The sequence below is a fragment of the Schistocerca piceifrons genome, chromosome 6 (assembly GCF_021461385.2).
Source record: "Schistocerca piceifrons isolate TAMUIC-IGC-003096 chromosome 6, iqSchPice1.1, whole genome shotgun sequence".
Taxonomy (NCBI): domain Eukaryota; kingdom Metazoa; phylum Arthropoda; class Insecta; order Orthoptera; family Acrididae; genus Schistocerca; species Schistocerca piceifrons.
The window spans coordinates 395,405,443-395,430,918 of record NC_060143.1 but is presented as its reverse complement, the minus strand read 5'-3'; positions in this window follow the sequence as shown (position 1 = coordinate 395,430,918).

Below are 25,476 nucleotides of genomic sequence, written 5' to 3'. Positions count from 1 at the left end.
TTTCGCAGTTTTCCTTCATAACTGGCGAGATCTCTTCCTCTTTTACGTTTGCCCTTATCTAAAATATAAATCAAATACACTAAGTAGACTTTACTCACTTTTCAAACTTTATTTTCGATTTATGTTCAGTCATTGTATCATTTTTACTACTTGCACTTCACTGTTTGTACTTATTCACTCACTCCACTACTTTCTCTGTTCATACCTTCGTCACTGTAAGAAACTTATTTTCGAACCCACGACGCGTCTTGATTCCTGTACTCCTACCAACGGGTACCCCATTAGTGGCGAATTCCACAACAAACCAAAAAGCCTTCGCATGGGCCACAATGTTCCAGAACTCCACAACATTGAGAGTGTTCTGGAATGTTGCATAGAAATACCTACTGCAATTTACATCCTTCTGAATCTGCTTATCGTATTATCTCTTGGTCTCCCTCTACGACTTCTACTCCCACGTTTCCCTCCAGTACTAAACTGGTGATCTCAGAATGTGTCCTACCAACCGATCCCTTCTTCTAGTGAAGTTGTGCCAATAATTAATTTTCTCACAAATTCCGTTCTGTGTCTCCTAATTAGATGCGTGATCTACCCATACAATCTTCAGCATTCTTCTGTATTGGTATTAATTTATATTTTATTATTATTCCTGCGAGCAACCTTGACTTATTTTCCCCTAGGCAGGACGCTAACCTCGCCCAGGACCAGTCAGCCTGGAACATCAGAATTTTGAAGATTCTATTCTTCGTGGTCCCTTTCCCCTGCGCGGACTCTCAGAGGTGCGCTTCGCCTGGAGATATTTACTAAAGAGGAAAATGAAAGACACGTTCGCGCCTAATATTTTCGGGGTCGAAAAAGGGAAAATCTTTGGCGAAGAGAACCGTATAGGAAAGTGAAGAAGCCTGATACAAGTAAGTGGAACTAATTTCTAACCTAAGGGCTTATGTGGTTGCCATCCACATACTGCCAATGAGGGAGACACCCTAAGGGGGCTACACTTTGTCTGGGATCTCGCCAGCTGACCAGCCTGGCGTTGGTGACTAGTCCGCTATCATAGCTCACGCCAGAATAGCTGAGTGCATCACTGAGACACACAAACCTCTCCACCACGTTAAGGTGGTAGTCCATGTTCAGAGTTAACTATAATGAAAATGAAGGCACTTAGACAGATCTGAATCCTAACTTTGTGGAACAAGCGAACAAATGTATCGATGTGGGATCAGTGGGAAATTCCAGATATAAATAAATGGACGACGGTAAGGAAAAGAATTTGAAGGATCATATGGAAGGACTGGACCCTACAAGGCTTGCTAAAACAAGGGTAACTTTGCCCGGAGGATCAGCCACGAGGTGAGACACAAGTTGGCCCATCAGATCAACGGAATGTGGCCGACGAACAAGGGAAATTTACTAAGTGGCAACAGCAACAGAAGAAGAAGAAGAAGATCGGGATGGTGGAATTTTTGCTGGTCCACACTGTATTACCGGCAATGTGCTTTGACCAACTGCAGCAACAGGTCCATGTAACATGGGACGTCGCCCTGGATGACATCAGACTACTATGTCACCCTGTTTACACACGCTTACAGACGTGTGTTGTAGTTAGAAAAGCACGTACGAGATACTAAAAGAAGGTATACTGCCTTTAAAATAAGTGAGTATAGCGTCATTTGTGAGGGACCATTTGCTCCTCGTTTCACTTTTTTCATTTTTCAGTTGCGTATGCAAATTATTTACTAAGTGTTGCTGTAACAGCATAAATAGTTGAAAATTTGATTCATCGGCATACAAAATCTCTGTCACTAAACTGAAATTATTTGCAAAAGCCCAATAATATTGACAAATTAAAACTTCGTTCAATTCAGAGCGACACAAACAAGAAGTTAAAACCTCAGTAATGCTATACTTCCTATTCCCATGGTAAAAAATTCCACACAGAGGAGACTGTAATATGAGAGCTGTTTTAACAATTACAGAGCCGATTCTTATATACACAAAACAGCCCTTTAAACTTTCAAAATTCTGTAAAACGTGGATGACACAATTAGTTGCAACTGAAATTACTTAGTGAAATAGCATGTGTAAGATTTACCACAGTTCTACAGCTCTCCCTGAATCACTGGAGATTAATTTTCTAAGGTATGCTGTTGATAAAATCTACGCACCATGTTTTACTAGCAGGCGCCTTTGAATTACGATGGTATGGGTAACGCTGTCAGACAAGCCGAATTTAGTCTCTATCATTTATTTCCCAAATGTCAACAGGTAAATAAACACACAAAGACCTACGTCATGCCTAAAACCTTGACTTACGTCATTCCAAATTACGTCACTAACTAGTTGCCCAGACCAATCGCAAATAAGTATTTGACCGAGTGTTCCGCGCTCACCGCCACGAGTTATCACGGCCGACGTGAATGGACGAACTTTGCTTTGGAGAACAATGGTCTCTTCCGTCGAGCTAGTTGGGCAGACTCCAAACTTATTAATTTACAGCGGACAATGGAGCTGTTGGTGCCAGATGAGGCTGTCGAATTTATTACACTTTGGGTGAAAATAATTATCTGGTAATTAATTTCCTGTCGGCTTCTCTTTGTTGCACCGAGGCACGATTACATCTGGTCTGTGCGGACCACTAAAATGATATGATGGCGCTGATACTGCTCGTATGTTTATGTACCTGATGGCGACAGAAACACATGTAATACCTGCACAGCCAAGTTGTCAACAACAATTCCGCTGGTAAAGAGACGCTAACTTAGGCTTTTAACTCGTTGTGTGTGAAGAAATACATCATTCTTGCTCGAGTAGAATGCTCTCTTCAGGTTGAATAATTCAGTCCTTCCCTGCACACATTTACTGATTTCAATAAAGTTCTTCTGGGTTGTAGACCATATCACACTCTCAAACAAATCAATTTTGGGCTGTTATTGTAAGTGATCTTCATCAGTGCTTGTGATAACTTCACGCAATATTGGCCGAAACGTTGCCTGATTTTACGGCGTGACGTGGTTCTACACGCCAGAAAAATATTATGGGAACTGACTCTAGCCGTGGAAGACTTTTCATCGTGTGTGGCATCAGGCTTCGTAATAGTAGGGACAAGACCATAGCCTAGCTGAAGAGTATTGCTCCGGAATGGATTGAGTGCACTCTCAAGGGCCGTGCTTTCATGGCCCACAAGATCAGACATTCCGTCGTAATAATTATGAAATATCACAAGTTACACTCTTTAAAAAACTCAAGTTTTGTGAAATTGATGGCTTTACACATGACTGGTCTAAATAATCGTCAACAAACTGAATGCAAAAAGTAGTACTGTATAATTCAAACAATGATAGAAGGAGAAAAAATTTTAATAACTAGAAAAAAATTACGACTTATGTCCCACAAGGTTCATTTGAACCAAAATGTATGTCATGGCCCTCAACTTGACATTCATCACATAAAACTGGTACCTTCCGCAAACGATACTAGTACTGTACATATCCTACTAAATCGAAAACAACGGTAGATACTGTATATTCGTCAAAGAAATTACAGTTCAGTTCATCTTCTTTTGCTCTTCGCATAACTGCTAGTCATGAAACCAAACGAATCATTCACCTGACATATTTTGTGTATTTCTACTCGGTACTCTTGTTGGCGTGGTCTGCACTCAGAACACTGGTACAATGCAGCTCTCCATGCTAATCTATCCTGTGCAAGCCTCTTCATCTCTGAATAACTGCTGCAACATACATCTTTCAAAATGTTCTTACTGTATTCATCTCTTTGTCTCCCGCTACGACTTTCAACCCTAAACACTTCCCTCCAATACTAAATCCCTAATCTCTTGATGTCTCAGAAAACGTCGTACCAACCGACCTCGTCATCTAGTCAATTTGTGCCACAAATTTCTGTCTCCCCAATTCTACTCGGTACCTCCTTAGTAGTTACGCGTTCGAATCACCTAATCTACAGCGTTCTTCTGTAGCACCACCGTTCGAAACCCTAAACTGTTCATCGTCCATGTTTCACTTGGATACAAGGCTATACACTATTCAAGTACCTCCACAAAAGTCTTCCTACCAGTTAAATCATTGCGCCATGTTAATAAATTTCTCTTCTTCAAAAATCCTTTTCCTGGCATGCCAGTCTACATTTTACATCCTTTCTTCTTCGTCCTTTATCACTTATTTTGCTGTCCAAATAGGAAACCTCATCTACTACTTTAAGTGTCTAGTTTCCTAATCTAGTTGCATCAGTATCACCCGATTTAATTCGAGTAAATTCCATTATCCTTGTGTTACTTCTGTTGATGTTCAATTGCTCTTCTAAGTTCTGACAGAATTACACTGTCGTCGGTAACCCTCAAAGTTCTTATTTTTTCTCCCTGAACTTTAATTCCAAATTATCTTTTAGTTTCCTTTACTCCTTGCTCAATTTACGAAAGGATAGGCTACAACACTGTCTCACTACCTTCTCAACCAATGCCTCCCTTTCATGCCCGTTGATCCTCAACTGCATTTCTGTACACTTTGAAAGCAGCTTTTCGCTCCCTTTATTTTTCCCCTGCTACCCTCAGCTAGGGTTAGTACCTGTGGTCTAGGGAGGGGCGCCGGCACGGTAGCTCAGCGTGTTCGGTCAGAGGGTTAGCTGCTCTCTGTAATAAAAAAACTGAGTTAATAGATCAACAACGAACTTAAAAGGGTGTCTTAGGATATCCGCTCCGATCAGATTCAACGAACAAAAACGAACAAAATGAGATTTAAAAAAAAAAATAATAAAAGGGGTAGCGTCTTTGATTCATAATCAAAACGTCTTCGGTCCCGGGTTCGATCCCCGCCACTGCCTAAATTTTGATAAATAATTAGCATTGGCGGCCGAAGACTTCCGGCGTAAGAAGTCAGCCTCATTCTGCCAACGGCCTTGTCAAAGAGGGTGGAGGAGCGGATAGAGTTTCAGGGCACTCTCTTGTCCTAGGGGTGGGAAATTGCACCTAAGGGCGGAAGAATCAGCAATGATCAACGACATGAGGATGCAGAAGGCAATGGAAACCACTGCATTAAAGACACGTAACGTGTATCCACAGGACATGTGGCCTGTAATTGAAGAAGTGTCATGATGATCTCTCCATTGGCAAAAGATTCCGGAATAGTCCCCCATTCGGATCTCCGGGAGGGGACTGACAAGGGGGAGGTTGCCATGAGAAAAAGATTGAATAATCCACGAAAGGATGACGTTCTACGAGTCGGGGCGTGGAATGTCAGAAGCTTGAACGTGGTAGGGAAACTAGAAAATCTGAAAAGGGAAATGCAAAGGCTCAGTCAAGATATAGTAGGGATCAGTGAAGTGAAGTGAAAGGAAGACAAGGATTTCTGGTCAGATGAGTATCGGGTAATATCAACAGCAGCAGAAAATGGTATAACAGGTGTAGGATTCGTTATGAAAAGGATGGTAGGGCAGAGGGTGTGTTACTGTGAACAGTTCAGTGACTGGGTTGTTCTAATCAGAATCGACAGCAGACCAACACCGACAACGATAGTTCAGGTATATATGCCGACGTCGCAAGCTGACGATGAACAGATAGAGAAGGTGTATGAGGATATTGAAAGGGTAATGCAGTATGTAAAGGGGGACGAAAATCTAATAGTCAAGGGCGACTGGAATGCAGTTGTAGGAGAAGGATTAGAAGAAAAGGTTACAGGACAATATAGGCTTGGGACGAGGAATGAAAGAGGAGAAAGACTAATTGAGTTCTGTAACAAGTTTCAGCTAGTAATAGCGAATACCCTTTTCAAGAATCACAAGAGGAGGAGGTACACTTGGAAAAGGCCGGGAGATACGGGAAGATTTCAATTAGATTACATCATGGTCAGACAGAGATTCCGAAATCAGATACTGCATTGTAAGGCGTACCCAGGAGCAGATATAGACTCAGATCACAATATAGTAGTGATGAAGAGTAGGCTGAAGTTCAAGACATTAGTCAGGAAGAATCAATACGCAAAGAAGTGGGATACGGAAGTACTAAGGAATGACGAGATACGTTTGAAGTTCTCTAACGCTATAGATTCAGCAATAAGGAATAGCGCAGTAGGAAGTACAGTTGAAGAGGAATGGTCATCTCTAAAAAGGGCCACCACAGAAGTTGGGAAGGAAAATATAGGTATACAAAGAAGGTAGCTGCGAAGAAACCATGGGTAACAGAAGAAATACTTCAGTTGATTGATGAAAGGAGGAAGTTCAAACACGTTCCGGGTAAATCAGGAATACAGAAATACAAGTCGCTGAGGAATGAAATAAATAGGAAGTGCAGGGGAGCTAAGACGAAATGGCTGGAGGAAAAATGTGAAGACATCGAAAAAGATATGATTGTCGGAAGGACAGACTCAGCATACAGGAAAGTCAAAACAAACTTTGGTGACATTAAAAGCAACGGTGGTAACATTAAGAGTGCAACGGGAATTCCACTGTTAAATGCAGAGGAGAGAGCAGATAGGTGGAAAGAATACATTGAAAGCCTCTATGAGGGTGAAGATTTGTCTGATGTGATAGAAGAAGAAACAGGAGTCGATTTAGAAGAGATAGGGGATCCAGTATTAGAATCGGAATTTAAAAGAGCTTTGGAGGACTTACGGTCAAATAAGGCAGAAGGGATAGATAACATTCCATCAGAATTTCTAAAATCATTGGGGGAAGTGGCAACAAAACGACTATTCACGTTGGTGTGTAGAATATATGAGTCTGGCGACATACCATCTGACTTTCGGAAAAGCATCATCCACACAATTCCGAAGACGGCAAGAGCTGACAAGTGCGAGAATTATCGCACAATCAGCTTAACAGCTCATGCATCGAAGCTGCTTACAAGAATAATATACGGAAGAATGGAAAAGAAAATTGAGAATGCGCTAGGTGACGATCAGTTTGGCTTTAGGAAAAGTAAAGGGACGAGAGAGGCAATTCTGACGATACGGCTAATAATGGAAGCAAGGCTAAAGAAAAATCAAGACACGTTCATAGGATTTGTCGACCTGGAAAAAGCGTTCGACAATATAAAATGGTGCAAGCTGTTCGAGATTCTGAAAAAAGTAGGGGTAAGCTATAGGGAGAGACGGGTCATATACAATATGTACAACAACCAAGAGGGAATAATAAGAGTGGACGATCAAGAACGAAGTGCTCGTATTAAGAAGGGTGTAAGACAAGGCTGTAGCCTTTCGCCCCAACTCTTCAATCTGTACATCGAGGAAGCAATGATGGAAATAAGAGAAAAGTTCAGGAGTGGAATTAAAATACAAGGTGAAAGGATATCAATCATACGATTCGCTGATGACATTGCTATCCTGAGTGAAAGTGAAGAAGAATTAAATGATCTGCTGAACGGAATGAACAGTCTAATGAGTACACAGTACGGCTTGAGAGTAAATCGGAGAAAGACGAAGGTAATGAGAAGTAGTAGAAATGAGAACAGCGAGAAACTTAACATCAGGACTGATGGTCACGAAGTCAATGAAGGAATTCTGCTACCTAGGCAGTCAAGAGAAGTCCACTAATATCAAATACCGGCCTTAATTTGAGGAAGAAATTTCTGAGGATGTACGTCTGGAGTACAGCATTGTATGGTAGAGAAACATGGACTGTGGGAAAACCGGAACAGAAGAGAATCGAAGCATTCGAGATGTGGTGCTATAGACGAATGTTGAAAATTAGGTGGACTGATAAGGTAAGGAATGAGGAGGTTCTACGCAGAATCGGAGAGGAAAGGAATATGTGGAAAACACTGATAAGGAGAAGGGACAGGATGATAGGACATCTGCTAAGACATGAGGGAATGACTTCCATGGTACTAGAGGGAGCTGTAGGGGGCAAAAACTGTAGAGGAAGACAGACTTTGGAATACTTCAAGCAAATAATTGAGGACGTAGGTTGCAAGTGCTACTCTGAGATGAAGAGGTTAGCACAGGAAAGGAATTCGTGGCGGGCCGCATCAAACCAGTCAGTAGACTGATGACAAAAAAAAAAAAACCACAGAATTTCAAAGGAAGTATTCGAGACAACACTGTCAAAAGCTTTCTCTGTTTACAACTGCTATAAACGAAGTTTTGCTTTTCCATAATCTACCTTCTAAATGAAGTCATAGGGTCGGTATTGCTTCGCGTGTCGCTAGATTCCTCAGAAATCCAAACGGATCTTCTCTGAGATCGACTTCTACCAGTTTTTCCGTAAGGAATACGTGTTAATATTTTGCAATAGTGATTCTTAAACTGATAGTTCGATAATAATCACATACGTCAGCATTCGCTTCCTTTGGAACTTGAATTATTGCATTCTTCCTGAGGTATGTGGATATTTCGACTTTCTCACACATCTTACATACAAAATGGAATAATTTTGTCATGGCTGCTCTCCCGAAGCCATCAGTAGCCCTGCCGGAAACTCCAGGGCCCTTGTTTCGACCAGGTCTTTCAGTGCTCAGTCAAATTCTTCCTATCTTCATCTATCACTCTACCCTTTCTGTAACACTGTCTTCAAGTTCATCTTCCTTGTAAAGGGAGCTTTGAGCTTTCGCTTCTTTTCTTAGAACTAGTGAGCTATTGGTATTCATAGAGCTGCTTCTCTTTTCTCCAAAGGCTCTTTAATTTTCCTGTTGCCGGTATCTATCTTTCCCCTAGTGGAATATGCTTCTAAATGCTCACATTTATCCTCCAGCTATTCCTGCTTAACCGTTTTGCGCTTCCTGTCAATCCCTTTCTTTAGGCGTCTGCTTTCCCTTTCGACTGCTGATTTTTTTTATATTTTTCCTTTTCATCAGTCAAATTCAGTATATCTTGTGATATCCGAGTATTTCTACCAGTCATAGTCTTTTTACCTATTTGATCCTCTCCTGCCTTGACTACTTCATCTCTCAAAGCCAGCCATTCGTCTTCTGCTGTTTCACTTTCCCTTGTTCCTGTTGTTGCCTAATGCTCCCTCTGCAACTCTCAACAGTGTCTCCTTCTCTCCACTAAAGGTATAAATCATATATAACCAGCAAATCTAACGAAAGAAAGCATACTTAAAGAAAACAAATTATGAGAAAAATCAAACTTAGAAATAAGATAACCCAAATAAGCACCTAAAACAACAACTGTAATAGTCAAAAACTCTAAATAATAAGGTAAAGCAATCATTTTCTACCTTTTTGCAATTTCTACTGTTTACAGTTAAGAACCGATGCCGGCCGCGGTGGTCTCGCGGTTCTAGGCGCGCAGTCAGGAACCGTGCGACTGCTACGGTCGCAGGTTCGAATCCTGCCTCGGGCATGGATGTGTGTGATGTCCTTAGGTTAGTTAGGTTTAAGTAGTTCTAAGTTCTAGGGAACTGATGACCACAGCAGTTGAGTCCCATAGTGCTCAGAGCCATTTTGAACAACCGATAAATTGAAGTCAGAGTCCACATTTGTCACTGGAAATGTCTTACAATGTAGAATCTGGTCCTGAAATCTCTGTCTCCAGGCCCCCTCAAAGTATACGACCTTCTTTCATGATTCTTAAACCTAGTGTTAGCGATGATGAAATTTTGTACTGTTCACAATTCTACCAGGCGATTTCCTCTTTCATTCCTTCCCAACCACTCCATATTTAACTATTGTTTTTGCTTCTCTTCCTATCTACTATCAAACTCCAGTCCTCCCCCCCCCCTCCCACAAATTTTGCCCTCCCTTATCTGAATATTTTCTTTTATCTCATCATATATTTCCTCAATCTTTTCATCATCTGTGGAGCTAGTTGGCATAAAAACTTGTACTACTGTTGTTGGTGTGGCCTTAGTGTTTAACTGATCAGAAGTCCTGTCCCTCCTACCACCGAACTTCACTAATTCCTACTATATCTAACTTACATCTATCCCTTTTTAGGTTTTCTAACTACTTGCCCTTTTAAGTAATTTAACATTCCACTCACCAACCGATAGAGCGCTACTTTCGTTTCTCCTGACGACGACATCCTCCTAAGTAGTCCACGCCCGGAGATATGAATGGAGTTATATTTTACCTCCGGAATATTTTACCCAAAAGAATGACATCACCATTTAACCATATACTAGAGGTGCAATCCCTCGGGGAAAATTACGGCTACAGTTCCCCATTGCTGTCAGCTGTTGGCAGTGCCAGCACAGAAGGGCCATTTTCGTTGACGTTGCAAGGCCAGATCAGCTTATCCAGACTGTGGTCCCTGCAACTACTAAAAGGGCTACTGCCCCTCTTCAGGAAACATCGCTTGTCTGGAGTCTCGACAGATACCCCACCGTTGTGGTTGTACATGCTGTACGACTACTTGTATCGCTGACGCACGCAAGTCACTCTATAACACTGCAATACAGATTTACGTAACTAATGTAATCAAATACCAAGTTTGGTTTTATGCATACTAGGCCCCAACAGAACAAATGGTCCTGTTACGGAAAAGCCACGTATAACTCTCCTGTCTGCTACTGCTATACCATAACCTTAAAGTTGGAAGCAGGTAGTGAAAAACTATCTTGTTAAAGCAATTATGGTATAAAGCAACAGAATAGCGTTACCCTCTGAGAGGAATTTTGTTTTGTTGACCGTGTTGTACCTAACGGAGGTGGCTTATCGGAAATGAAAGTCAGAATTACGTATATATTTGAACAGTAACAAACAAAATTTTGCCCATCTGCACTGTTTAACTGATAAAGAAAACGGTCGCCAGCCTAACTAGGCAAGAGAATGATTAACATTCTCGTTCAAGAAAATAGTTATTAGTAACTTTAATGGATAAACACAACCTATACTTGGCCACACGCGAGTGCAATGAACTCTGACACATACATATGTTTACGTTAAGATTGAAGCTAACAACTGGAGCAGCACAAACTATTTGCAAAATTATAACAGATACCGAAACACTCTATTACTTTCAGGACTTGTTCAAACTGAATGGTCTTTATATCATTACTATTAACATTCACTGAAGAATCATAAATTGTACATAGGTGAAGTCTCTCTCAGTTAAATACTTTACTATTTAAAATGAAAGTTAATTGGAACCCACTAACAGGTTGCTTCTCACTATCATTTGAAGAAGGAAATTATGATTTTCATAATTAATGGTCTTTCCGTTAGTTGTCACCGAGCATTAACACAATAGACAAACTTTTAATCCTGTTATACTATTAATTTGCACTTCTAATACACAAGAGAGACAAACACTTAGCAAACATGAGTATATAACGTTTCACAACTGCAGTTTTCCACTTTTACTACAGTGACACACAAAATTAACATATATGTAAGACACTGACTCACCTTCTGCGATTTACAACAGGCAGTAATGTGATCATTTACTAAGCAAAACTTTATAAGCCTCAGACTTAAGAACTTTTAATTTGAAGTTAGCAACAACACATTAATAAGCAGTTTTACTAGGAAAATTATTTTCAGCAAGCATCATTAACTTTAACTCACTCTCTTGCCACATTAACTTTAACTTTCTTTTTACTATGTTCAAGAGGCATCAATTAGCAAAACACTGGGCTTTAATGTTCTTTCAGTAAGGACACTCGGATATCACTTTAATTCAAACGGAGAGGAACCTGAGAGGTGTTATGATGAGGAGAAAAATCAAGGTAGGTACATAAATTCGGATATAAATTACCTTATATTTGACCACACTAACACATCCATTAAGCTGATCCTTAACTGCACATCATTGTAGCATTCCGATGCAATGATTGCGCAATGTGGTGGCTGTGCTAGGTGGTAGCCTTTAAATCGGCCGCGGTCCGTTAGTATACGTCGGACCCGCGTGTCGCCACTATCAGTGATTGCAGACCGAGCGCCGCCACACGGCAGGTGTAGAGAGACTCCCTAGCACTCGTCCCAGGTGTACAGCCAACTTTGCTAGCGATGGTTCACTGACAATTTACGCTCTCATTTGCCGAGACGATAGTTAGCATAGCCTTCAGCTACGTCATTTGCTACGACCTAGCAAGGCGCCATTATCATTTGCTATTTATCTTGTGATGCATGTACCGTCAGACCGATGTTCACCAATTATGGATTAAAGTTAAGAATTCCAGAAGCTAAGTACCTTTTTTGCTAGTCTCAATTCCTTGTCATTTTCCAGACCTCACGCCAGCCTGCGTGAGCTTAAACACGTGCCTTTCGGCTACCTGTCATAGTGGATTGGCTGTCTTGCCAGTCCACAACAGTGGCAACTGCATGTTGGTAGGTGGAACTGCAGGTAGAATTGCTGGACTCTGTCAGTTCTTGGTGGCGATGATAGATACAAATTCCAGAATAGTTCCAGCTATTTATCCATCCATCCGAGGCATTGGAAAGTAGCAGAAAAAGCCTCTCTCGGAACCAGCACAATATTCATCCTTTACATGGCAGTGCACAGTTTGGTAGCTCGCCCCCGACTCGTAGCTCGTCCCCGACTAACTCTTGTTCCACCTTTTCCACCTAGGCCAACCACAGTTCCATTCCCGAGGGGAACCACTACACATTTCACATACAAACTAACTAAGAACCCTAAGTGAGGATCAGCAGTTTACATAACAGTAATCAAATACATTAAATAAAACAGAACATTTGCACATATTGACATTTCTACAAAAAATATTCACACAGAAATTATAATTATATATAGTAAGTTTTGTTCCCCCCAAATGGGACAAAGAATTTAAATCACAGATATACTACATTGCATAGAATCAAACAATGACATCAAAGTTTTAACAAAGAAAGGAGTATACAATTTAGTGTTATCTATTCAATCAAACACATTTACAGAAGCTCAAAGATGTAACATTAAAAAGCAAAAGGCAAAATAAATCAGTATAGCACTAGAGTTATGGTGTTACAACTCCACCAATGGCAAAATCTGTGGTTCATGGAGGGAATGATGTCTAATGGTATAATATTCTGGAGTAACTCGTCTCTTAAAAATAAAGTAATGGATGCGGAAAGGTGACCAATAACAATATGTGGTATTCACTCGCAATCGTTATAGCCTCTTCGTGGAGTCCAGCGGTACCACTGTACCATAACAACACACTGCCGGCTGCCTTGTCGCAGTGGTGACATCGGTTCTCGTCAGATCACAAACTTAAGCACAGTCGGGCTTGGATAGCATTCGGATGGGTCACTGTCTAGGTCTGTCGAGTGCTTTTGGCAAGTGGGGTGCACTCAGCCCTTGTGAGGCCATTTGAGAAGTTACTTGATTGAAGAGTGGAGGCTCCCGTCGAAGAAACTGACGACGGCTGCGAGATTGGTGTACTGACCACGTACCCCTCCACATCCGCATCCAGTGAGGACTATGGGCTCTGGAGGACACGGCGATCGGTCGGTTCCGTGGGCCTTCCAAGACCTGTTCGGACTGAAATAAATAACAATATAAATATTTGCTAATTAAATTCGTCTCATGATTTTGGAATAATTGCGTAGGGCATACCTGTAACACTAGAGGATGAAATTACGTTTTCTACCCTCTGAGTTGTCCGTGGCTCAGAGCAGCAAAAATTTTCGATCATTTTCCCAGTAACATGAATTCTCTGACATATAGCGAAGCAAGCTGTTAAGCTAGCCTAAAACTGTATCCCCTGCACAACTCCTTCTATTCCACGAACGAAGTTTTATTCAAAAATTGGTATCCCCTAAAAAAGTCTTAGCTTGTAATTTTAGTTGCTAGACTATGATTAAATATAATATATTCATTAATGTTAACACTATTAATGTATATATATCTTGTAAACCCACCCGTTACACATCACTGCGATGAAAGAATCGTTAACTACCTAACTAATCGTTAACTACCTAACTAATTACGAAGATTTCAAAAGAGTAACATACCCTTCTATGGAATCCGCCTTCAATGATGAAGTGAATGGTTGCTTGCATGTCCAGACTGAAACATATATTGAGTTATTTGGCTTCAAGAAGTAGCCAGAAGCGTTGACACCAACCCTTTCCAACAGAATATGAGCGTATTCTGATGCCCACAAAACCGTAAAAGTAGTGAAAACAAGAAAATTAAAAAATGTGACAATTAAAAAAATCATAACAGATGACTTCATAACTCATCTCTGTTTCAAGCAAGGAGGCATAATATCAATAGTTTTTTCACCATAGTACTATAATAAGAAACAACCAAAAGAGGTCGTGAATTAAAGAAAAAATTCACTTCCATTATTGCTTTAAGCTGATAACATTTTTCCTATAACACACAATAAAAATAAAATTGAAGTTTCCACACAGTAGTTAATCGAAGTTTTCAGAGATGCTAGATTGCATTTACATGTCAACAAAACGGAGCGGTTCGTACTCATCAATACCGGTACTACCAAGATGATAGCATGAAAGTCCAAACTGAAATTTTGGGAATGATTTGATGTAACTGGGGACCTCCTTCAGATCGGCAACAAAAGTAAAAAGCGAAATCCAAATCAGAATTTTAAACACAAATATAACAGGTTATGCCTAGTCGAGAGATCTTAAGCGACAATAATGGCAACATGCTATTATATATACTGTACATCAAAAAAGTTTTGCATCATCTCGGTTCCGAGAGTTACGGAACCTGTACAGAAAATTGGAATAGAGATCAATGTAAACATCATTACCGCCCTTTCTATTTCTCATGAAAGCAACACATTGCATGTTGTACCACCACAAAGCGAGACCTGCAGAGGTGGTGATCTAGATTTTTGTGCACAAAGGTACCTCTAATACCCAATAGCACGTCCTCTTGCATTGATGCATGCCTATATTCGTCGTGGCATACTATCCACAAGTTCTTCAAGGCACTATTGGTCCAGATTGTCTCACTCCTCAATGGCTTTTCGTCGTAGATCCCTCAGAGTGGTTGGTGAGCCACGTCGTCCATAAACAGCCCTTTTCAATCAATCGCAGCCATGTTCGATAATATCTGAACTGGGGGGGGGGGGGGGCGAAACCCACAATAACCCTGGGTTCGGTGTGGGGCGGCGGTGGGGTGAGTGGACTACTGTAGCCAGTTGTGGGGTTGTGTACCACTGGGGGCTACGGCGGGGACGAAGCCTCTCCGTCGTTTCTAGGTCCCCAGTTCAATACATACATGCCTACACACTCGTACATAGCTCCCCAATTCAATACAATATAATACAAACCATTGCAACATTACATTCCCACGCTAATTAAATACTGTTCTCGGAAGCCTTTTCATTTATATACTACTATCAATATGGTTCTCCACACCAATTACTGATTCTCAAGCACTAGATGGTTCAATCATAAATCTCTTAATTAATCCAGCGCCTTTCAACGAGAAAACTGAATTACTTAAATACTTTTTCTTCTACAAACCGACGTAACATTTTTAATTATTAATTCCATTTTCTATGAAATCCTTCCTCCTACTCATCCTCGGCCCGACTGTCCGTGAGCCCATCACCGACTCATCTGCACAGACAGCAGTGTTACGAGGGTTTCTTTTTATCTCCTTTAATAAATTAAAATCTCCTGTAGTAAAATTTGTATATGCGGTCTTTTTACACTCTAAATTTAGTTTACTGTCCTTTACGCCGTTGTTTTCTTTCTTTTACTCCTTAACTGCAAACTATAGATCAATCCAAACCCGGCTTCAATTTAATTTTTTAACACGAGCAGTTTGTTCAAGCAGTTTGTAGTTTGGAGCTCCACAGCTAAACAGGTAAATTAAGTTCGTATTTCATAAGGAAAGATGACTTCTGAACTGCACTATGAGTATCTCAGTCACGTTGCACACACGTGGATACGCGATTTACTCAGACAATGGTATAGTGCCGTGATTACTATCTACTTATTATCACACTGAAACTGATACTGTTGAGTTGTTTTTAGTTACTGTGGTTAAAATAATGAACCATTCGGTCGTGTGTGGCAGTCTGCGATGCGTCCTTGTTACTATCAGTACCTTGAAATACTTTTCCTTCCGCGTGGGTGTTGTTCGAAAAGCAGCAAACGGAAAGCAAATTAATGCAGAAAAATAGAGTTTACTTTTCACTGTCTCATAGAGCATATGTCACTTGTCATGAATATCCCGATATTGTAATTGCAAATTAGCGCAATGTATTGTCAAAGTTATAAGGCCAATACGTCATTTCAATGGCTAGAATGAAAATTCACAGCTTATGTCGTTATGTGCTTGTTTTAAATTAGACCTTATGATTGTCAGTTTGTTTGTGTCCTTTATTGTTTTGGATTTCCGCAGTACAAACCTGTAAAGACGTTCTGATTACACTAAATGGATCCAGCAAAGGTTACCTTGTTTCATGGGTCAAAGCAAGGGCAGCTAGTTACATAAAAACAATTTTACTAGCTAATTGTGGACAAAGTTGATCTTGATTCACAAATAAGATACTTTCCATACCGGCCACAGTGTACCTATATCATTTTTCCTAAGTACCGTCATCTGACTTGTTCGTGATCATGCGTTTATGCAGTGAACATTTTTCATCCACTTACAATAAAGAAACATTTTTACGTTATCAGAGCCCATATTATCGTCCACCTCATACGTGCGAAGTTACAGCCCAATTGCGGATATCAGCCTTAACTCGTGTACATCTTTCCACAATAAGCAGATTTCATTCTTAGACACACAGTTTCCTACATTTCGCAGTACTGATAGATCTTGAAATGCTTTGCGCCATAAATTCTAAATGCGTGACAGTGTCCTGATTTCACGAAGAGAGGCTGGAGTTGCAGTTCATGTGTTACACTCTTTTGATAGCAACCCAAGAGATCAGTGAATCTCAACGACATAATAGAATTTCATCTTCTCTCGAGCTATGAAAGTCGTTCTACTGATTAAACAGACAGTAATTCGCACCTTATACTCTTGCTACTCTGGTGGCTGGTTCTGTGCTGAGTGATGCCAGGCCAGTGGCACGATGTTCAGCGACTAACATAGATTTTGTGGAGGGCGTCAGACAAGTGGGAAGCTTAGGAATGTTATTGGAACAACGTAGCGAGGCAGCACTGAGGACGTGTCAGTCACTTGCCCCCCTTCTAACAGCCGTGTACCGCAAGTCTTTAGAGGAACGGAAGATTCCAAATGATTGGAAAAGAGCACAGGTAGTCCCAGTCTTCAAGAAGGGTCGTCGAGCAGATGTGCAAAACTATAGACCTATATCTCTGACGTCGATCTGTTGTAGAATTTTAGAACATGTTTTTGCTCGAGTATCATGTCGTTTTTGGAAACTCAGAATCTACTCTGTAGGAATCAACATGGATTCCGGAAACAGCGATCGTGTGAGACCCAACTCGCTTTATTTGCTCATGAGACCCAGAAAATATTAGCTACAGGCTCCCAGGTAGATGCTATTTTCCTTGACTTCCGGAAGGCCTTCGATACAGTACCGCACTGTCGCCTGATAAACAAAGTAAGAGCCTACGGAATATCAGACCAGCTGTGTGGCTGGATTGAAGAGTTTTTAGCAAACAGAACACAGCATGTTGTTATCAATGGAGAGACGTCTACAGACGTTAAAGTAACCTCTGGCGTGCCACAGGGGAGTGTTATGGGACCATTGCTTTTCACAATATACATAAATGACTTAGTAGATAGTGTCGGAAGTTCCATGCGGCTTTTCGCGGATGATGCTGTAGTATACAGAGAAGTTGCAGCATTAGAAAATTGTAGCGAAATGCAGGAAGATCTGCAGCGGATAGGCACCTGGTGCAGGGAGTGGCAACTGACCCTTAACATAGACAAATGTAATGTATTGCGAATACATAGAAAGAAGGATCCTTTATTGTATGATTATATGATAGTGGAACAAACACTGGTAGCAGTTACTTCTGTAAAATATCTGGGAGTATGCGTGCGGAACGATTTGAAGTGGAATGATCAGATAAAATTAATTTTTGGTAAGGCGGGTACCAGGTTGAGATTCATTGGCAGGGTCCTTAGAAAATGTAGTCCATCAACAAAGGAGGTGGCTTACAAAACACTCGTTCGACTTATACTTGAGTATTGCTCATCAGTGTGGGATCCGTACCAGATCGGGTTGACGGAGGAGATAGAGAAGATCCAAAGAAGAGCGGCGCGTTTCGTCACAGGGTTATTTGGTAACCGTGATAGCGTTACGGAGATGTTTAGCAAACTCAAGTGGCAGACTCTGCAAGAGAGGCGCTCTGCATCGCGGTGTAGCTTGCCCGCCAGGTTTCAAGAGGGTGCGTTTCTTGATGAGGTATCGAATATATTGCTTCCCCCTACTTATACCTCCCGAGGAGATCACGAATGTAAAATTAGAGAGATTCGAGCGCGCACGGAGGCTTTCAGACAGTCGTTCTTCCCGCGAACCATACGCGACTGGAACAGAAAAGGGAGGTAATGACAGTGGCACGTAAAGTGCCCTCCGCCACACACCGTTGGGTGGCTTGCGGAGTATAAATGTAGATGTAGATGTACTGGAAATTTAACTATAGCTACTTGCTCACAAAATGAGTTGATATGTAAGAATCTGTAATCCACTCAACACCCTCATAATGGAACAAAACTGGGTTAACTACACAGTGTATAGCGTCGAATGAGTTTTTCTACCAGATTGATGACCTAAGCATGAAACTGTTCGATACGCGCACGTCTGTCTGATTCTTCCTCAGAAATTAAGCGTCCACGGGCTTTCATTTGAGTGTCTTTTTGTACACTGACCCGGGTTCCCGGGTTCGATTCCCGGCGGGGTCAGGGATTGTCTCTGCCTCGTGGTGGCTGGGTGTTGTGTGCTGTCCTTAGGTTAGTTAGGTTTAAGTAGTTCTAAGCTCTAGGGGACTGATGACCATAGATGTTAAGTCCCATAGTGCTCAGAGCCATTTGAACCATTTTTTGCACACTGACGGTTGTGTAATGGTGTGCACTACCTCCCCAGAATCGACCGTCAGTCAGGAAATAGCAATTCAAATACTTGGCATTGTTAGCTTTCTGATGAATTTTTTTATTATATCGCGCCGTTCACATAATTTCTTTGGTGAATGTTTTCAGTGGAGAATGCCGGGTTGTTTTCGATGCCTTGTCCCTTGCTTCGTACCTGCTGTCTTTTTCTCCATATGTTGTTTTTTTCTGATACTGTAGAACATTCGGAACTAGTTTATGGCTTTTAGCAGTCAACCGTATTGAAGGTTGAGAGCAGTGTCGACATATTGTCTGTCATGTCGACTGGTTACTAAATAAGAAGCACTCACTAAGAACGTCATTTCGTCGAAATATCATACGGCATATACAAGATGAGTCACGTAAGACAGAGCACCCCTCTTATTTCGAGAACAGTGACAGACTTTTTTCGCCTGTGGTAGTACGGTTAGGAGCATGTACTTTGGTGTATGATAAAGAGTCTACACTTTTGTATCGATTTATAGTTTTAAACCGAATGACACTTTTTAACGACAATCGAAATCATTTGAAATGACGAGTAAAGTAACATAATGTTTGTTAATGTTGTGATTGAAATTCTTCGCAAAATAATTTTCTAAAATTGAAAGGCATGTCGGTGGGAATCTGTTACTGCGTTTTAAACACCCTCATGCCAGGTTATGTCGTAGTATGAAGCCTTCAGACTGTTTGCTTGTCTGCACTGCAGAACTGGCATAAACTGTGTCACCTATCAGCAGGTCATTTCAGCTTCAGTATTCCTTGCATGAATATTTTGGAAATTTATGGTACGTTCCTATGGGACCAAACTGCTGAGGTCATCGGTCCCTAGGCTTACACACTTCTTAATTTAACTTAACTAACTTAAGCTAAGGGCAACACACACACCCATGCCCGAAGGAGGACTCGAACCTCCGGCGGGGAGAGCCGATAACCATGGCTACCCCAAGCGGCCTTGCATGACTACATGTACATCAGTGAGGAGAAGTCTGACATGCTACTTTTGTATGGTGAATTGTGGCACAATTGTGTCAGGGAATGTAAGATCAGAGCGTCTCGTATCGATATAAATGCCACCTTTATCATCTATCACTACATCAGGCACTAGGAGGACATGGTATCGAAAGTCGTATAGAATTTTGTCGGTTTGCTGTGAATCGTTTGGGACGCGAAATTACATTCCTCCAACGTGTAATCTTTGAGGAAGAAGCAACGTTTATGACTACGGTAACATAAATTTACGATACATGAACACTGACTTCATCATGTACTAGAATAACGACCATGAAGCGTAAACTTATGGTGTATCCTAAGTATTTCCATTGCGGAACCTTACCTCATTCCGAGGTTGTTAAATGGAAATATGAATTCGCACTTTCTTACGAACATTCTATCTATTCTTCTGGAAGGGGTACCATTGGATAAGAGATAGTGCATGTGGTTCCGATACAACGCCTGCCCAACTCACTCTTCCCGCAAATACTGACTGAAAAGTTCCTGACCGTTGGATAGGATGGAGTACTGCAGTAAAATGGCTGACCAGGTCTCTCGATTTAACTCCTCTTGATTTGTTTCTATGGGGAGCGTATCATCCATTATACTCTCATCTACTAATTTATCTTCGAACTACAATTGCAGATGTACCATGCAGTCGATGCCTAACAATTTGAACACGTACTTAAGCATAGTGTAGAACAACATTTCATTAAGAAAAAGCATTTGTTTTGTGGGTGACATGTCGTCGGTCATTCTGAATAAACTGCTTATTTTATTTAATGAGCGTTCCGTTTAGTTACAATATCGAGTAGTATTTATATACATATTTGTCCGACAGAAGTGGTTTACTTTAAGAAGCATTCTTTCTTTTGAAGTCCAAGGAAATTAATACAGCAGCTCCCTTTTTCCCTTGAAGGGAGCTACTTATCATTGTGGAGACTGAATGACCAACGTTTCTGTTTCGGCTTTGACAAGTAAGCGGCGACGGGGAGGGTTTAAACGCAAAACTACCTGACGGACCTCTACTTGTTTCTACAAAACCTTGTAAATGTAAACACATTTGAAATAGTTTTCCTGAACCTCATGTGATGCCGCTGAAGCTAGCATATACCATAGTTCCATGCACAGAAATCATACTCACCCTGTATCTGTGCTGTAGAGAAATTCGGCTCTCTCTTAACAGCGTAGGACTGCCTTGATCCACATATCGACGGAAACTCGCATGAGAGATCTACTTGGCCGTGTCTACACCACAATAGTTTACTCTGCCCACATTGCTTTCAGCTTCAGTACGTTTCTCGGATTCTTTTGAGAAGAGTTTAAACCTCAATATTAACTACCATTACATCACTATATTCGTGTTTTTGAGCTCTTTTCAAAGTCATAAAAACAAGTGAATCATTTAATTTTTAAAAATTATACTTGCGTCAATATCCCGATCGATACAGTATTTGAGACACTTAATCACGTATCAAAGTACATTCCCCTTAGAGCATCATAATTTGCCGAGAACCTCGTTTCAATACCTGGAATTGTGCACGAAGTAAGAGGGTGTTACGTCTTACGTGACTCATCCTGTACACAAGTATAAGTAATTTTGTTTTACAAAGGTTAACCTGCACCGATACATTATTCTACATCTTCAGTCATCACTTACAGACCACTCTAAGCTCAACGGAAGAGAGTACTTCCGCAGGCAGAAGTTATGAGCACATCTTCCGGTTCCATTCACGAATGGAGTGCGGAAAGAATGACTGTTTAAACGTCGTTGTGCTCGCTGTAATTAATGTAATGTATTCCTCACGATTCCTACGGAACGAGACGTTGGGGGTTGTAGTATATTCCTACACACATTTAAAGTTGTTTCGTGAAACTTCCTAACGAGGCTTTCTCGGGATAGTTTGCATCTATCTTCTAACTTCTGCCAGTTCAGTTTCTTCATTATCTCTTCCACGGCTCAAACCTGTGAGAATTCGTCCCACGCATCTCTGTATACGTTCAGTACACACTAAGTCATAGGATAGCGTTATACGCATACACCGTTGGCGGTAGTATCGCGTACAAAAGGCATAAAAGCGTAGTTCATAGACGTAACTGTCATTTCTACTCACGTGAGCCATGTGAATAGTTTCCAACGTGATCATGGCCACACGACGGAATTAACAGTTTTTGTTTGTGCAGTTGTGGTTAGAGCTAGAAGCATGGGATATTCCGTTTCGGAAGTCGGTAGAGTATACATTATTTGAAGACCCATGGCGTCAAGAGTGTGCCGAGAATACCAAATTCCAGCCATTACCTCTCACCACGGACAACGCAGTGGCCGACGGCCTTCACTTAACGACAGGGAGCAGCGCCGTTTGCGTAGAGTTGTCAGTGCTGATATACAAGCAACACTGCTTGCAACAATTGCAGAAATCAAGTACGATGTTCGTATCCGTTAGTACAGTGCTGCGTAATCCGGCGTCAACTGGCCATGACAGCAGACGACCGACACCAGTGTCTTAACTAACAGCGCGACATCGTCTACAGCACCTCTCCTCGGCTCGTGACCTTGTCAGTTGGATACTAGACGACTGGACAGATGAGTGTCGATTTCTGTTGGTAAGAGCCAATGCTAGGCTGCGCGTGTGGCGCAGGCCCCACAAAGCCATGGACCCAAGTTGTCAACAATGCAATGTGTAAGCTGATGATAGCTCCATAATGGTGTTGGCTCTTCATATGGAATGAACTGGGTCCTCTGGTCCAATTGACCCGGTCATTGACTGGAAATGGTTATGTTCGGCTACTTGGAGACTATAAACGTAGGTTTCCGCAGCCACTGTCACAGTCAATAAAATTTTTCTGGGTTTGTCGCCGCCTTGTCAATATGCAAAACTTCCGACGTTTCGGAAGTCGGTAGAGTATACATTATTTGAAGACCCATGGCGTCAAGAGTGTGCCGAGAATACCAAATTCCAGCCATTACCTCTCACCACGGACAACGCAGTGGCCGACGGCCTTCACTTGTTTAATAACAAGACCCTGATGACGTCACTTGACCGAAACGTCGGTCGTTTAGCATGCGTTGACAAACCCAGAAAAATTTTATTGTCAACTTGCAGACTGTTTGTAGTCATTCATGGACTTCATGTTCCCCACCAACGATGGCCCTTTTATGGATGGCAATGTGCCATACCAATGGGCCACAGTTGTTTGTGACTGGTTTGAAGAACATTCTGGACAGTTAGAGCGAATGATTTAGCCACACGGATCACCAGACGTGAATCCGACCTGCCATTTATGTTACATACTCGGGAGTTCAGTTCTTACACAAAATCGTGCACCGGCAACACTTTGCAGTTATGGACGGCTATAAAAGCAGCACTGCGCAGTATTATCGCAGTGGACTTCCAAAGATTTGCCGAGTCCATGTCACGTTGAGTTGCTGCACTGATATTTGGCACCTCAGTGCACCCTGTTATTCCAATTTGGTACGGGTCCCACACACAAAATCAATAATCTGGGATGAATTCCATCAGTATTTTGTAAGCTTTCTGTAGACTGATTACATTTTCCTTGTATTCTATCAGTGAACCAAATGTTACCACCTGCTTCACTTACCGCAGAGCCTATGCGATCGTTCTATTTCATTTCCCTACGATTTGTTACATCCAGGTGTTTGGATGAGAAGACCGATTCCAGTTATGACTCCTTGATACTTTATTCATAGGATAAAACGTTCTTTTTCCTTTTTTTCGTTTTGTAACATGTACATCTTCCTATTTACAAGTTTTTAAACCAAGTTTCCATCTTTGTACCGCTTTGAAATCTTATCAAGATCCGCATGAATATTTGTACAGCTTCTTTCAGACATTATTTCATTACACATAACTGTATCATCTGTGAAAATTCTGAAGGTTACTATTGATATTGTCTACAAGGTCATTAATGTACACTACTGGCCATTAAAATTGCTACACCAAGAAGAAATGCAGATGATTAACGGGTATTCATTGGACAAATATATTATACTAGAACTGACATGTGATTACATTTTCACGCAATTTGGGTGCACAGATCCTGAGAAAGCAGTACCCAGAACAACCACCTCTGGCCGTAATAATGGCATTGATACGCCTGGGCATTGAGTCAGACAGACCTTGAATGGCGAGTACAGGTACAGCTGCCCATGCAGCTTCAACACGATACCACAGTTCATCAAGAGTAGTGACTGTCGTATTTTGTCGAGCCAGTTGCTCGGCCACCATTGACCAGACGTTTTCAATTGGTGAGAGATCTCGAGAATGTGCTAGCCAGGGCAGCAGTCGAACATTTTCTTTATCCAGAAAGGTCCGCACAGGTCCTGCAACATGCGGTCGTGCATTATCCTGCTGAAATGTAGGGTTTCGCAGGGATCGAATGAAGGGTAGAGCCACGGGTTGTAACACATCTGAAATGTAACGTCCACTGTTCAAAGTGCCGTCAGTGCGAACAATAGGTGACCGATACGTGTCACCAGTGGCACCCCATACCATCACGCCGGGTGATACGCCAGTATGTCGATGACGAATACATGCTTCCAATGTGCGTTCACCGCGATGTCGACAAACACGGATGCGACCATCATGATGCTGTAAACAGAACCTGGATTGATCCGAATTTTGCCAATCGTGTACCCACGTTCGTCGTTGAGTACACCATCGCAGACGCTCCTGTCTGTGATGCAGCGTCAAGGTTAAGAGCAGCCATGGTCTCCGAGCTGATAGTCCACGCTGCTGCAAACATCGTCGAACTGTTCGTGCAGATGGTTGTTGTCTTCCAAACAACCCCATCTGTTGACTCAGGGATTGAGACTTGGCTGTGCGATCCGTTACAGCCATGCGGATAAGATGCCTGTCATCTCGATTGCTAGTGATACCAGGCCGTTGGGATCCAGCACGGCGTTCCGTATTACCCGCCTGAACCCACCGATTCCATACTCTGCTAACAATCATTGGATCTCGACCAACGCGTGCAGCAATGTCGCGATACGATAAACCGCAATCGCGATAGGCTACAATCCGACCTTTATCAAAGTCGGAAACGTGATGGTACGCATTTCTACTCCTTACACGAATCATCACAACGATGTTTCACCAGGCAACGGCGGTCAACTGCTGTTTGCGTATGTGAAATCGCTTGGAAACTTTCCTCATGTGAGCACGTTGTAGGTGTCACCCCCAGCGCCAACTTTGTGTGAATGCTCTGAAAAGCTAATCATTTGCGTATCACAGCATCTTCTTCCTGTCGGTCCTGTGCGTCTGTAGCACGTCATGTTTGTGGTGTAGCAATTTTAATGGCCAGTAGTGTATAACATGAACAGCAAGGATCCCAACATATCATTCCATTTGTAGTCAAATGAAGTCTGTCCTCTGCTCCAGGAAAACGTCTGTTTTTCCTTTTGGCTGGTATGTTTACAACACATCCTCTAGTGTTCACAGGAAATTCGCAGAACTGTTTCTTAGTCGTCAACACTTTTGCGACGGAATTACGAGACGGCGGCTGCACATTGATAACGGCCGGTCTCTCCGGGAAGCGGTCGGAAATGGTAGCGCCTATGAGACGCATGCTGCAGAGTGTC